Source organism: Eublepharis macularius, chromosome 2 (assembly GCF_028583425.1).
Source record: "Eublepharis macularius isolate TG4126 chromosome 2, MPM_Emac_v1.0, whole genome shotgun sequence".
Classification (NCBI taxonomy): Eukaryota; Metazoa; Chordata; class Lepidosauria; order Squamata; family Eublepharidae; genus Eublepharis; species Eublepharis macularius.
This window is the reverse complement of record NC_072791.1, coordinates 93,912,154-93,926,987: the sequence shown is the minus strand read 5'-3', so window position 1 is coordinate 93,926,987 and position 14,834 is coordinate 93,912,154. Positions and strand designations below refer to the sequence as shown.

General features: G+C 45.9%; 1 protein-coding gene across 2 annotated transcripts in view; it reads left to right on the top strand.

Moving 5' to 3' along the window:
- EHF (ETS homologous factor) overlaps positions 1-14,834 on the top strand; it is an 82,484-nt gene that overhangs the window by 19,481 nt on the left and 48,169 nt on the right. The window contains exon 1 of one of the 2 annotated variants that reach the window (XM_054971676.1): positions 10,812-10,849. The exons of the other annotated variant lie outside the window; for it this stretch is intronic. The gene's annotated coding sequence lies outside the window, so the exon portion shown is untranslated. Of the gene's footprint in view, positions 1-10,811; positions 10,850-14,834 lie in introns of those variants that run through there. 2 annotated transcript variants of the gene reach the window in all.

Sequence of the window (14,834 nt, the reverse complement as noted above, 5' to 3'; positions counted from 1 at the left end):
GAAATAGGCCCGCTGCGAGGCACTTTTGACCCTAATCGAGCCACTGTGGGTATGGGAGCATGCCGCCTGGGGGGGGCACCCCAGGGAGCTCACCCCCGCTGGCCAAGTAAGTGGGAGCAGGGATTCCCCCACTCCGGGCAGGGGAATGGCACCCCTACTCCTGCAGGGCCTTGCAGTCTGCAGATAAGCAGCTTTTGGTGGTCCCTGGCCTAAGGGACATTCAGCTGGCTTCAACTATGGCCACGGCCTTTTCTGCCCTGGCCCCAGCCTGGTGTAATGCTCTCCCAATGGAGATCTGGGCCCTGCGGGACCTTTTACAGTTCCGCATGGCCTGTAAGATGGAGATGTTCCACCTGTCAGGTTCTGATTGTGTTTAAGCCAAAGAGACTCCATTTTAATCCTGTCAGTATATTAAGTGTTTCTTTTGCAGGTGGCAAGCCTTCCCATGAAAGCTTACAGAGAGAAGAGGAATGTTATGTCTACATATATCTGCCTTTCCAACACCCTTGAGAAACTTTCACTTTCTCACCCTCGGGCCGATTGTTTTGAGAACTGAGGGGGAGGATGGGGCCTGCAGGGAACTGCTATTCTGTACCTCAGCTTTTGGCTGGCATTCGTAACAATTTTCAAGTTCAGCTAAGATCCGTGTATCTTGGAATGTGTACTCTAATGGTTGTTTATCTCCAGTAAATCCTTTTGAAACCAAAGGACTTTTGTCTTATTGCAAGAGGCAGGCTGAGTTGCAACTTTTAGCAAGCCACAGTCTGACATTTTGTTACGAATCACCTCTGTTCCAACGCCTTGGCCGGAGAAGACGGATACCAAGGCCAAGCCCGACAGGGACCATTTGTTTGATCCATATGTCTCCAGCATGGGAGGAGTGGAACCTACTACAACAAATCAACCCATTCCGGGGGGAACGGAGTCTGGTCCTGCTACAGTGTATCCCCTCGTACCCGACAGAGCTGGCAACCAGGACGTCCGGAGGGACTTGGGAGCTCGACCATGGGTGGCAGTGGAACCCCTGATATCTTTGCCTACACCGAGGCAGTGGGGCTCCAGGCCTAGAGAAACAAGGGACAGGAGAGCAAGCACGATGTTCTCCAGGTCACTCATTGACGTGAGACGGTCGGTCGGTTCGTCAATGGAGGAAGGACCTAGCATTATTTGGGAGATTCCCAAACAGCCAATCGAGGCGCGGGCCAGCAACCAGCCATGGTATATGTGGAATAAAGAGTCCGATCAACTGGAAGAATGGGACCCCAGGGGTACAGAGAATACCCAGGATTGGGAGACCACACGCCATGACTTGATGAGCTGGGATTATGTCGAAGTTGCTACGTGGACGGGGCAGTGCGAATCAAATAATCAAAGTTGGCAGCAACTACAGAGCCGAACTCTAGCTGTCGATGCGGGGATTTCAGCGGTGACGGGACTAGCGAAAGGAATCCTCGCTGGAATATCGGAGGAAAGTGAAACTACTGGGGCCACCGGAATGGGAGAGATTCGACCTTGGTCCCGTGCTACCACCTCCTCTGAGGACTATGTGGATACAGTACAATTCCCAACGGAGATGCCCCAGGAATTGCCATATGAGGATGTAGATACCTTGGTGCCAATTCACGTACAGAGACTGGAAGATAGAATTGGCACTATGGAGGAGAACGTGGCCCACGCAGTGCACTTGCTATTGGTACTCGTCATGGAGGGAAGAGATGAGGGGCCGCGACAAGAAGCTGGAGAGCATCCTAGGGTCTCGATAGGTTGAGGCATAGCAGCCCTCCAACAGCTAGCGCCTATCCCGAGAGGCCCACCAGTATTAACGCCGGCACAAGGTCAGGTCCCCCCGTTGAACCGGGAACCGCCAGTCTTACCAGAGGATGATCAACAAGGACCGGTGACGCCACCGCTGGACCCTCCACAAGGTCCACCGGACGTGTTACCAGAGGATCTCCCACAGGGGCCTCCTCAAGATGATAATCATCACCCGCCAGGACCCCCGAGAGATGGGAACCAGGAGAGACCTCAAGAGCAGCCCCCTCTTCAACCTCAAGAGCAACCTCTTCAACCACGAGAGCCACCGCTTCAGCCCCAAGAGCAGCCTCCGAGACTCCCGCCACTGCGGGAACAACCGCCTCGTCTTCCTCCTCCAAGAGGTCCAGCACCGCAACCTTTTCGCCTGCAGCAAGTACCTCAGGGTCCCCCACAACCGAGACTGCAGGGTCCCCCGCAGCCGAGACCGCAGGGTCCCCCGCAGCCGAGACCTCAACAACCGCCAGTACAACCTATTCCACGGCAACCCGACGCACAGCCCAGACCGAGACCAGTGCCTGTACAGTACTACCCGTTACCAGCACCAGCCCCAGTCACTAGACCTCAGGAGTTACCAATGGGGTGGGTAAAGTTGGAAGCTACGTTTGACGGAGATCCTTCAAAACTAGGATTTTTCTTAGTACAAGCACTGCAGTTTTTTAATCGTTGGGGACATTTGTTCGAAGACGAAGCTAGTCAAATTGAACACCTAGGATCCTGGCTGCAAGGGAAAGCGGCAGAATGGTATGTAACTTTGTATGAATTGGGGGCCCCGGAATTAGATTCCTTGCAAGGCTTGGTAGCGGCTCTCCGAGCACAATATGAGGACCCGTTGGAAGAAGATAGAGCCCGAACGGAATTGCAAACCATTAGGCAAGGCAATCTGTCGGCCAGGGACTATGTTACTAAATTCCGACAGCTAGCAGCCAAATGCCCAAGATGTGAGGAGTCCACAAAAATAATTTTGTTTAAACAAGGCATGAATCCTAAATTGCTGGACCGGGCTCTTATGCAAGACAATCCCCCAACATTATTGGGTTGGATCCAATTGGCATATGAAGTGGAAAACCGTATGCAGGAAGTACGGCTTGTAGAACAACAGCAGGCAACGGGGCACCGAAGAACTTCGATAATTGTTAGAGGGGGAAGAGGAGCAGGATACGCAGCAAGAGGAGTGAAAGAAGCTAGATGGCGACAAGGACTGTGCTTACCTTGTGGCCAAAGCGGCCATTACACAGCGCAATGTCCACTGAGGCCTGTGCAACGAGCTCCGCTCCAGCCAGTACGTACAACCTCTACCACCCTTCCCCCACCGTACCGCCCAACACCGGCTCCACGAACTGCTAGAGGTTGCGGTGCAACCCGCCGGAATCTTCCTAAGAAAGGATTAGAATTGGAAGAAGTCATGGACTTGGATCCAACCGCTTTAATTGGAAGCCCGAGTTCGGGAAATGAGATGGATCTGTCGTAAGCGGACCCAAATGACAGATCAAACAACCATCCATTCCCGTAGTGGAAAGACCATGAGGGTCCATTCTGTTCATGCCAGTGACTTTAGTCAACCCAGAGCGGAAAACTCATATTCGTGTACAAGCACTTATTGATTCAGGATGTTCCAGAGATATCATTGCACCCGCTCTGGTCAATGGACTAGTACTTCCCATGAAGGAACTAGAAACACCAGTCATCTTCAAACAAATGGATGGCTCCAACATGAACCCAGTAACCACCGAAACCATACCTGTAATCACGGGAATGGGGCAACATTGGGAGACGAGGTCATTTGTGATTAGCCCTACCGCCAAATACCCTCTAATCTTAGGTAGCCGATGGTTATGGGATCATAACCCAGACATTGACTGGCCGAGTGGGACCATTACATTTCGGCAAGATGGCTGTAAAAATCACCAATGGAAGCAAAACTGGGGTACCAATCCTACCCGGATGGAGGAAGCTCTACTAACCCAGGAAGAAATCAAGCAAATACCAAAAGAATACAGAGCATATTTACAAGCCTTCACTGAAGAAGAAGCAAACGCCTTACCTCCTCATAGGAGGACCGATTGTGCAGTAGAAATCCTTCTGGGAGCCACCCTACCCAAGGGCAGACTATACCCAATGAGTCCTATAGAACGGGAGGAACTACGCAAATGTATTGATACCAATTTGGAAAGAGGATTTATCCGACCTGCTAATAGTCCTCATGCAGCCCCAGTACTGTTTGTCAAGAAAAAGGATGGGGGGCTAAGACTGTGTACTGATTTCAGAGGACTCAATGCTGTCTCCTCCACAAACGCATATCCAGTTCCCCTCATCAGAGATCTGCTCAATGTCGTGGCCCAAGGTAAGATCTTTACGAAATTGGACTTAAAAGATGCTTACTTCCACGTTCGTATAAGAGAGGGGGATGAATGGGAAACCATGTTCAATACACCCTTAGGGCAGTATGAATATTTGGTCATGCCTTTTGGCTTGTCGGGAGCATCTTCAGTTTTCATGTCCATGATCAATGAAGTCTTACATGAATTCCTATATAAAGGGGTGGTCGTTTATCTAGATGATGTCTTAATCTATTCAGAAACTGAGGAGGAACATGTAAAATTAGTTCAACAAGTATTAACCACCCTTATGCACAACAAACTACCCATCAAATTGTCCAAATGTGAATTTCACAAATCTGAACTCAGTTATTTGGGATACTGCATCTCCAAAGATGGGCTAAAAATGGATCCAGGCAAGATTAAAGCAGTGCAAGAGTGGCAACCCCCTACTACCCGTAAAGAACTGCAATCCTTTCTGGGGTTCGCCAATTTCTATCAAGAATTTATAGAGAATTTTGCCCTAATAACTCTCCCCCTTACAGAGTTACTAAAGACAAAGAACAAAGGGGAGCACGCCAAGAAACCCACCTCCAAATTAATTTGGACTCCAGAATGCCAGTTGGCTTTTAACCTGTTAAAACAGCAATTCGTATCAGAACCAGTCTTGCAGCACACCGATGAAAATCGCCCATTTATTGTGCAGGTAGATGCCAGCAATACGGCGATAGGGGGAGTTCTATTGCAAAAAGGGGAAGACAATAACCTGAAACCTTGTGCTTATCTCTCACGCAAGTTTTAAGAGTGGCTCAAACAAGCCGTAAGTTGGCTCTCAAATTTTTGGGACCTTTTCCTGTTCGCAAAGTGATCAACAAAGTCACTGTAGCACTTGACTTACCAAAAAATTTACGTCAAGTCCATCCTACATTCCACATCAGCTTGTTAAAAAAGGTCCCCCCTGCAAATCAATGGCACACAACCACTCCACCAATACCTACTTTAATTGATGACCAGGTCCACTATGAAGCGCAAGAAGTTCTGGACTCTAAAATTCGACACAATAAGTTGTTTTATCTCATTAGGTGGAAGGATTTTGACTCTGGACATGATGAGTGGGTGGAATCTATTCATATTCATGCCCCTAAATTGTTAAAAGCTTTTCATACTCAATACCCTCTTAAACCTGGGGGAGGAACATTTTAGACGGGGCAGAATGTCAGGTTCTGATTGTGTTTAAGCCAAAGAGACTCCATTTTAATCCTGTCAGTATATTAAGTGTTTCTTTTGCAGGTGGCAAGCCTTCCCATGAAAGCTTACAGAGAGAAGAGGAATGTTATGTCTACATATATCTGCCTATCCAACACCCTTGAGAAACTTTCACTTTCTCACCCTCGGGCTGATTGTTTTGAGAACTGAGGGGGAGGATGGGGCCTGCAGGGAACTGCTATTCTGTACCTCAGCTTTTGGCTGGCATTCGTAACAATTTTCAAGTTCAGCTAAGATCCGTGTATCTTGGAACGTGTACTCTAATGGTTGTTTATCTCCAGTAAATCCTTTTGAAACCAAAGGACTTTTGTCTTATTGCAAGAGGCAGGCTGAGTTGCAACTTTTAGCAAGCCACAGTCTGACACCACCGGGCCTTTGACTAGGGGCTAGCATTTTTTCACCCTTCTGACCACCATACCCTCCTTTTGCAGCCTCCCTGGAGTTACATCATGGTGGTGCCCATGGTTTATGGTGACTTTGCAATAGCCTGATTTGCTTGGTGGTACCTGGATTTTTATGCTATTTGGATTAATGTGGCAATAATATTTTAGGTATTTTAACAGTATATTTTGTTGGAAGCCACCCTGAGCCCGCTTGTGGGAAGGGCAGGGTATAAGACGAATAAAATAAAATAAGTATTGTTATAATCTCAACAGGTGACCTTGGGTATGCCACTCCTCTCAGCCTCAGCTCCCAAGCTGTATTGTGGGTTCCTTGTTTGCTGCACTGACCTTGTTTGCTGCTCTGCGTGGCACTAATCTGTCTAGAAAAGCAGTTACTATTGTTGTTGTTGTTCTAATGATCTTGAAATAATTTTAGTCTTCCTTTTCTGTAGTCTTTCCTTTTCTTCCTTCCTTCCAACTCCAGGGTATATTTTTCTAAATGAAATTTAGAAAGTAGTATGTAGGTGCATCGTAATTTATAATCTGACATTAATTTGTGTCTTTTAAAAATTTCTTTGTCACCCTCCCACTCAATGTATGGTCCCCAAGGATATGAATATTAAAACATTTCCAGCATTAAAACATGAAAACACCATTTAGACTACAAATATATATAAAATATTTAAAACAAATGAAGGACTTTTTTACTCAGATAATATAACTGTGCTGTAAGAAATGGCTTAGATGCCTTAGATGCCTTGGATAGGGACTGTCCTGCCATCTCAGCCAGTGGCATAAACCACTTAGGCAGGTGGCAGCCTTTTGCCTCCCTGGAAGAATGGAGGCAGAGGGCGAGCCCTACATACAGGGTTCAGCTTTTGGGGGTGGAGCCTTGCAGCGTTAGCTGGCCTCTCCGCCCCCAGGGCTTCAGTCTTGCCTCATGCTCGGCCCACCCACCTCACCCTATTTCAGTGTGGGACTAGCCGGTCGCCTTTGATGGGGCCAGGTAGGAATTTTTTATCTCCTTGTCCCTAATTGGCATTGGGATGGGAGTTTTGTTGCCTACCTCGCACTGTGAGACCTGTGGGGTTAATTGGCTTGATAGGTCTGAGTTAATTTCCCAGGGAGCAGGATTTCAGTTAGGGGAAATCTGTAGCAGGCTGGTGAGCACCCTTGGCACCTTCCCATTGGTGGGGAATTGGGGTCTGTCAGGAGCGGTTGGCTGCCGTACGGCCCAGTTGCAAGGACAGATGCCCTGGGTGGGGAACCCCTGGACAAGCCAGTCTCCCCCCGCTGCCGTACGGCTGGGTGGGGGAGCTTTACAGGGGTGAACCACTTAGCCTGGCCAGGCTGGGTCCCAGCCATTTGATGGATGGCTCGCACCTGGGGCAGCGGGTGTCTCACCCAGACAGGTCAGGACGGGGTCCAGGAGTGACCCCAGGGCCTGACCTGTACCACTAGTTAGGCCCTTGCCGTAGTTGATGTTTACTTGTTGTTATTTTAATAAAGTGGCCCATTTTAGAACCCAAACTCTGTGTCTGTCTCTCATTCCGACTAGGGGGGCAGTAGGGTATCTTTGTACTTGGATTTATGCTGTTTTTCAAATTTCTACAACCCATACCCTATTGTATTTGTTCAGTGAATGCCATAGCTTATTAACTTGTACTAGTGTGTACTCTGCCTTAGGTCTTAGTGAGAAAGGTGGATGACAGACGTACAGATAGACAACAGCACACAAACAGGGAGGAGGGTGTAGTATCTTGAACACCAGGACACACCATCTTTGTAAACAAATAACAGGTTTTTATTCAGCTCTCACTCAGACAGAGCCTGCATTTGTAGTCAACCTCTCAGTCCTTCTTAATCAAGCCTCAGCAGCCACCAACTTGCTACAGGAACCCTGAAGGGCCAAGACAGAAGAACATGCAAAGCAAAAAAGCTATCTCCTAGATGCTGCTTGTATACACATTACAACATTTTTACTAAACTCCCAAACCAGATTACCCTAACAACAATACTAAGAAAAATATGAAGAACCTTATACAACATAATCTCTTAAATATGTAGGAGCAACTCTCTGACGTGCAGACGTGCATTGGCCTCTGAACAGGTGGTGGTGTCCCCAATGGGTCTGCAATTTTGGGAGACCCAGAATGATCAGAGACCTCCTTGTTCTGCACAACAGGAGATACAGTTTTGTCCAAATTCTTAGCATTAGTTGGTGGGCTTCCAGAGAGATGTATAGTTGTACCTCCTACATCCAAAAGAGACACTGGATAGTTTGGGCCTATGGCTTACTGCTTGGATGCAAAGTTAGGGTCAGTTGAGGGCAAGACAACTCGCCTCCTCAGTTGATCCATATGTCTTCGCACAATCTGTCCATCCTGCAAAGTGACAGAATAGGACACTGGGCCAGTCACTGTTTGTACTGTAGCAAGTATCCACAATGGACCCGAGCCAAAGTTTCTAGCATAAACTGCATATCCTATCAGAAAAAAGTCCCAGCGCTCTCTTGTCATGTTTTCCTTTCTGTTGTTGTTGTTTGTGATGTATACGTCCTGTTAGGTATGGGTGTAACAAATCAAACCTGTACCTCAATTTCTGTCCCATCAGCATTTCAGCTGGAGAAAGATTTGTAGTAGAATGTGGTGTAATCCTATAATTGAACAAATAATGAGCAAGCTTCATATTAAGACTTTCACCCAATATTCTGGAAATGCCTTCCTTAAAGGACTGCATTGCATGTTCCGCTAGTCCAGCTGATGCTGGGTGATATGACGCAGACAGACATGCTGAATGCCATTCTGTTCCATAAATCTTTTGAATTGTTGACTAGTAAAGGAATTGGAATTATCTGTCACCAGCATTTCAGGCAGTTAATGCACACTGAAACACATCTTTTACTTCTCAGTGGTAGCTTCGCTAGTTGACGGAGACATAGGCTAAATCTCCACCCATTTATAACACGCATCCATTAATATAAGTAACATCTAACTCTGAGTGGGATCAGCGTCATCTGTATGAAATCACCTCCAAGGTTGATCTGGCCACTCTTAAAGATGGAGGGGAACCACATTAGGCATTTTACGGCTTTCTTGGCATAATTCATACACCTGTACCACATACTCAATTTCTTGGTCCATTCCTGGCCACCACAGGAAACCTAGCTAAATCTAGTAAAAGGCTACTAGGAGTTAGTGAGCGAATATCAAACCAAACAAAAAGTCTTCATCTTACAGTTTTATTTTCAATCACTTTCCTATTACTTCTCATAAATGCTATGTTCTTTACTGTTAACGCCAAGACACTTTTAAAAAGTTCTCACAATAATAAAAGTAAATTGTTGCTGCCATTAAGATGCTAATCTTTTCAAATGGAACAAAGTGTTTAGAGTTTATAACCACTATATGTTTGGCAGTAACCAGCTCATATTAATTGTCCTTTATCTGATTGCTACTTAAATTAGCTTCTTCTGATCTTCTTAAAATCCTCTGTGTGGTATCTCCCTCACCTGTCCACTGCCTTTACTAATTTATGTCAGTCTACAGTTCATGTGTCTGTCAGCATGTTTTCCTAATACTTTTCCATAATGTTCTAATCTATTGCACTTTACAACATTTCATAGCTGACCCTATCTATGCTATCCTTTCAACAAGGACTACCTTCTCCCATATGGGAACATGGTGACGGGGCGATAAGTGCCTCCCACAGGACTCCCCTTCTCCACACCTCATCCCCCAGGGATCTGGCAACCCTATATCCATCGCACTTTTTTTGTCCTACTTGGGCTTGCAGTGGGTCAGAACTAGAGATGGGCACGAACAGCAGTACGAACAAAAAAACCCCCATGAACAGCCCAATCTGCTGTTTGTGAACAAGCTGTTCATGAGGCCCCATTCTAAACGAACAGGTGGTCATTGCAAGCCTCATTCATTGCTGTTCGTTGCTGTTTGTCAAGCCAGGCAGTCTGGCACATGCAATCAATTCCCTTGGCAACGTAGGCAGGGATTGTCTGAACTCTGTCTGAACTCCTGCTATTACCCTGGAAACCCCAATCTAAGCCCAGTGTAGCTTGATAGGCAGGTCTTCTTTTCAAATGTGGAACTCCAAATTTGTTACAACAAGGGAGCAAAAAGCAGGGGGGAGGGGGCTCCCAGCTGTGACTTTGCAGACAGTGGAGAGGGAGAGAGACAGTTGTTGGCATTTTGATAGAGAGAGTGCATTGGAGCTTGAATTTTCTTTGTGTGTGGTGGGATAGGGATCTACCCCTTCAAGTTCCAGGGCTGCTGCCAGGTTCTGGGCCAAGCTATTATTTATTATTAGTACCTTTCTTGTTGCCTGCTCAGGTCAGGATTCTGGGAGTGGTGCAGTAGGGATCTTGATTTGGATGATGGCTGGAAGAGAGCCTGCTGGCCCCCACGAACAGCTGACCACGAACATGTTCATGAACAGGACCATGTTCGTGGTTGTGAGTCCCTGTTTGTGGATGGCAATGAACATCATGTTTGTTTGTTTTTCTGTTCGTGCCCATCTCTAGTCAGAACTGAAGAGGGCTGGGGGTTTGCAGTACCTAGCACTTAGCAGCTGGCCCTTGTCTCTTCTCCCTTGTAGCCTAAGGAAAGAACGCAAATACATCTTCATTGGCCTGCTTCTAAGACTCTTGTGATGTTAGTGCAACAGGCTGCACATGCTCAGTCAATTCCTTTAAAATCTCATGAGAACTAGCAGTCTTGTGAGATCTCAAGGAATCTTGGGCTGCACCTACAGCCTCTTTCCTGTCCCATTGTCTTGGCCAGGGTAAACTGTCAGCAGCTGTTGGCAGTGATTGAAGGGGGGGCCTTAAACAGCCCTGTGGCAAACTGCACATTTTAAAAAGCCTGGAAGTACTGTACACACAGCTGAAGGACTGTTAATGATTAATCCTTCATGAGCTGGAAAGAGGAGGGTCTGTTTTCAGCATTAGCTGAGAGGAATCAGTATTCAGGAAAAAGCGACTTCTTCTTACAGAATATACAAATTTAGTTTGTATGCCAGACTTGCTCTTAGAACGCTACTCACCCTCCAGATCAAGTAAGTAAGAGGATAAACACACCATAACTGGGAGTTTGATCCTATTATCAGGATGATTTGAAGAGCTTGCAGCCATTTTATGAGAATGGGTGGACAGCAAGAGGAATTATAAAGGGTTAATCCTTCACAGAATCAAAGAGCTTTGAGTGACAGGCTACACCAAGGGATCTGATTGGGTAGTGTGAGCTGGAAAGAGGAGGGTCTGTTTTTCAGTCCTAGCTGAGAGAGATGGAGTATGAAGAGTTGGGAAACAGAGTTCTAACAAAGAGTAATTTTAATGCTGACTGGAGAACTGGGGAAAAGTTGGCAAGGAAGTTTGAGAAGTAGGTGTAGACTCCCATTTGGGGCAAAGAAAGGGGATACAGCTTCTAAGGAGAGGAGACTTTCCCTATCCAGTCAGGGAGGTAGCTCTGGAGAGAGAAAGGATCCCTGGTCAGGTGTGGTTGGAAACTGCCTGAGGAGACCTTCAGATTCAGTCAACAACTAAAGGAAAGCACTACGGTTTGAAGAGAAGGGATTGGGGTACTAAAAAGTGGGTACAAGCATTCCTAACTCCAAAAGAGAAAGAGAATACTAAAAGAAAGTATACTAGAGTGTTTGGGGAAAACCAAGGGAACAAAAGCCTCAAAACATAAGCATTTAAGTATCTGTGAAGAGCATAAGAACTAAAGTCTGTGCACGTACTAATTTTTGTCTTATATATGTTGGATTGCCTCAGAAATTTTCAACCCCTGATTCCACCTGAACTTTCCTCTCTAAAATAAATCAACTAGTTAGTTATTTTTGAATTTTAAAAACTCTTCTGGTGCCATTTCTGCATTTAAGGACAAGGGAATGTCATAGGCCCATATGGCAATACTGCTAATTCTGATGTTACCACATTCTTCCTCGTAGCTGCTGTTGTCCTGGCTGGCTTGGCAGGTGTTCATTGTTGTTGAGCTGGGGCCTTAAAAGGCCTCAATAGTGTGCTGCTGCTGGTGCAGCATTTCTCCATCTTCCTGGTGGGCTTTACTGTTTCTGGCACCACAGATTCCAAAGTAATCCTGTGGTCCTGAGTAATCCAGGGGCTGTTCTGGCAATGGGGTGTGCCTGCTTCCAGACACCAGTAATGTGCTTATGTCATAGTGATGCACTGATTTCACTTCCCATGTGCCCAGAAGTAACATCAACACAGCACCAGAGAATCTGGACTTTGACTTTTGCCAAAATGCCAGTGTACCTGGCATCCCCCAGTGATGCACTGGCATCAGGGCGCATGGGAAGTGATGTCAGCTTGTTAGGATGGTGCTGATGTCCCCCAGTTTCCTGCTCTCCCCCCACTGCAAGCCAGTTGAGTAGAGTTGGGAAATGCCTACTCATGGGAGGGAGTTTGTCTCCTCCTAGCAGTGGGGCTTGGTAGCCTGGTTTAATTGTTGTTTTAAGGCAGCATAAACATGTTCTAAATAACAAACTAAGACTTTGTATTGAGCTTATGTTTCCTGAACAAGCTGAGTTGAGGCCTATATGAGTGTTTACAGGCTTCCCGTATTTGCTTAGTGTAAGAATGGGCATGCAAATTCTTTGAGATGTGATTATGGTAATGTATGATTAATATACTTTATAGAGATTCCTCTGCATGTGGTTGCTGTGGGTATTAGATATGTGCTTCCTTGTTAAGGTTGCCTGTTCTGACTCAGGAAATTCCTGAAGATTGTGTGTGTGGTACCTGATGAGAGTGGATTTGGGGGGTAGAGCCCATTAAGGATGTGATGCCACACTCTGTGATGTCACCTCTGAGTCAAAGGGTGAGTCCTTAAACTCCTCCCCTTCCTGTGAGATCACTTCCTCCTTTCAAAATCCTTATTTAAGTTTCTCATCTTATGTCACTTCCCATTTCTCTCCTTGGTCCTTTTCCCCACCTTGAACGTTCAATCAGAAAGGAAGAGCAAGATTTCTTGCTATTGGACTTCTCATGAATTATTAAGATATTTTCCAACTGATGCTAAATAGACGGGCCAGAAATAATTTGTATAGCATCTTCATTTACTGAGAAGAAATTAAAATACTTCTCCCCATTAAAAGTATAAATCCTCACACAGAAAAAGATTTGCAATTTTATGAATGAAGGACTCATTAGATTGACTTACTCACTGCACTATAGGTTTGCTAGCTCCAGGATATAAAATTCTTGGAGATTTGTGGGTAAAGCCTGGGAAGGCCAGAAGTTGGGGAGGGGAGGGACCTCAGTGGGATGCAATGCCATAGATTCTGCCCTCCTAAGCAGCCATTTTCTCCATGGGAGCTGATCTCTCTCATCTGGGGATCAGTTGGAATTACAGGAGCACTCCAGACCCTGCCTGGAGGTTGGTAGCCTTAGCTACAAAGATCTCTTACAACCCAGTACAAAATAATTAGCTACATCAAAAGAATTGCAGAATTAGTAAAGTATCATTGTTTTTAAGTATATACTATACTATGCCCATCTCAATTGTACACATCAATGTAGATTCACACTAGCCTTTTATATATATATCTATATTAAAAAGCAGTGAATGTTAAGTATATTTATATAATATAAATATGTGCTAGCTATAAATAATAGGTAAGGAGAAAAGAGATTCCTTGCCCAACTTTGTACCCCCGGTATAGCTAGTATGTTGTTTCTTGGGGTGGAAGAAGCATACCTCTGCTAATCTACAGTGATACTATAATAGTTTTCCTTAGGCTAACTAATAGCTTAGAAAGATATGCAAACATTTAACTTATACAGAGCGGCTCCTCAGGAAAGATTGGGAAGCATCTTACTATATAATTGAGTAAGTGTATTTCAGACTACTCACTTTATACCCTGGTGCACCATCAGAGGGCGCTGTCATGGAGGGAAGCAAGGCACCATGTTCCTCCAGACAATGTGCCATGGAGGGAAGCCCAAACTGGGAGCATGATGGGAGAAGGTGGCAATGCCCGCCTTCTGCCTTCAACCAGTTGAGATTAGGAGTGGAGCAGGTGGCAATGCCCACCCCCTACCTTCACCCAGCTGGTATTCAGAGCGGAGTAGGTGGCAATGCCAACTCCCCCCGCCTTAACCCAGTTGGTATTAGGAGGGGAGCAGGTGGCAATCCTGCCCCCCTTGAACCAGTTGGGATTAGGAGTGGAGCAGTTGGTAATGCACCCCCCCCACACACACACACAACTTTTAACCCACAGGAGGAGAAGGCAAGTGCCAGATGAGGGCCTCTGGGCTAGGACCAGGATGATGGTGTGCTGCCACTTGAGTCCAAGACAAAAGGCATGTGTGGTTGGCTGTAGCTCACCTTTCCTGTATGTGTTGGGTGTGTGGACTTTGCAAGGTTCTCTTAGTCACCAAAAGCCATGGGTGGTAGTGGTGGGTGTTAGCCATCACTCCTGGCTGGACCATACCACCCCCCACTACCTTGAAAGGCAGAGCACACTGGGCACCATATCTGCACCAGGGACACTCCACTCTTGCCAGAAGTTTCAACTACAAGCTCCACTTCAGGCTGGTCAGGGGAGAGGCCAACCACTTTCCCCTTTTAATTTTTATAGTATTTACCTAGAGCATCGCCCAAATTGTAGCCATTTTTTCTCCTCTCCTTTATTGCTCAAGGGTGGCAGTTTGAGACTTGAGACAGGCAATTGCCAGTCAATGGTGGGCAAATGGCAGCCCTATTCTGGGTTAATCTGAGTGGAGTTTACTGCACATTACATTTACTGCATATTGTTCAAGAATGAACACCTGATGTAGTAAATATGTTTTATACTTTTCATCTGCCTGGTGAGATGAATATAGAACTTTCAATGGATGTTACATTATAATTAGTAGCCATATAACATCAATACAATACTAATCTGAAAACAGATAATTGTGGATACACTGAGTGCGTGCAAATTTTAACATTTCAAATACAAATTTGTAATGTTCCTCTTACCAGTTTATGCATCTAATCCAATTTTCCTTATGATGTATATAGGTTGAACAGTTGGG